The 1,025-nt window shown below is 38.5% G+C and overlaps 1 long non-coding RNA gene across 1 annotated transcript in view; it reads left to right on the forward strand.

Moving 5' to 3' along the window:
• Nucleotides 1-238, forward strand: part of LOC125850978 (uncharacterized) — an 8,382-nt gene extending 8,144 nt beyond the window's left edge. Inside the window, exon 3 of the long non-coding RNA XR_007444866.1 lies at nt 107-238. This is a non-coding gene — a long non-coding RNA (uncharacterized LOC125850978). The remainder of the gene's footprint in view (nt 1-106) is intronic.
• Nucleotides 239-1,025: the final 787 nt, after the last annotated feature.

Below are 1,025 nucleotides of genomic sequence, written 5' to 3' on the forward strand. Positions count from 1 at the left end.
CATTTCAGTTCACTTTTGCTTATCTTGCTCAGTCGGCCTATGATGCCTACTGGGTACCTGTTGTTTTGGTACTCATGCTACGCTCTGCATCTATTTTGTGATGCAGATCCGAGCACTAGTAGCCAGCGTTGATCGAGCTTGGAGTAGACTTATCCGGAGACGGGGGTGAGCACACGGCGTTTTGTACTATTTCAGTCTCCATCTGTATATATAGACTTGTCTTCTTCATTTCGAGACAGTCCAGTCTTTGTTGTCCACTTTTGGGACTTGTACTCATTTTGTAGTAGCTCTGTACTAGTGACTTCCAGGTTCTGGGATGGATCTTTATTTATATATATGTTTTTGGTTTGCGTCCGCCTGTTTATATTGTTATTTGCCTACTCTTGTTTGATTTCTACCCTCAGACCCATTACTTGTTGTTCCGGGTTACGGGTTGGCTTACCTGCTGGCGGGTTATAGTAGGTGTCATCATGACTTGATAAATCGGGTCGTGACAAAAATTTAATTGGAGATTTTGGGTTTCTTCTACTGTAATCATAACTTCATGAATTCTTCTTATCAAAACATGAATTGTATTTTTTCAACCATAAGTAGCTAAATTCACAACTAGGGTTATGGGAATCATGAGCAATTAACGTATACATAATAATTAAGTAATTCTCGAATAGTGTTTATGCATGTATTGGCAACTCATTCACTTAGAAGTCTTTTTAACGATGGCCAATGTTAGAACTCACCTTGTTGCTTCTTGCCGGACCAATGAGGTAGTTAATGAGAAAAGAATTAACAACAAAGATTTAGTAGATGCTATATAATAGTCTAATGTCAACTGGTGCGAGGGAGAAAACTAACCCATACATTTATTACTTTTCTAATAGTCTATAGTCTAATGTCACATTAGATGCTATCTAATGTGATGCCTAATCTGAGGTAAAGGTAAGGGTTAGTAAAGTAGCCACTCATAGCAACACCAAGGTGCATAGTGAAATTCCCTATTTGGAGGACCAATCTCCTAGTTATACATG

Source organism: Solanum stenotomum, chromosome 1 (genome assembly GCF_019186545.1).
Source record: "Solanum stenotomum isolate F172 chromosome 1, ASM1918654v1, whole genome shotgun sequence".
Lineage (NCBI taxonomy): Eukaryota > Viridiplantae > Streptophyta > Magnoliopsida > Solanales > Solanaceae > Solanum > Solanum stenotomum.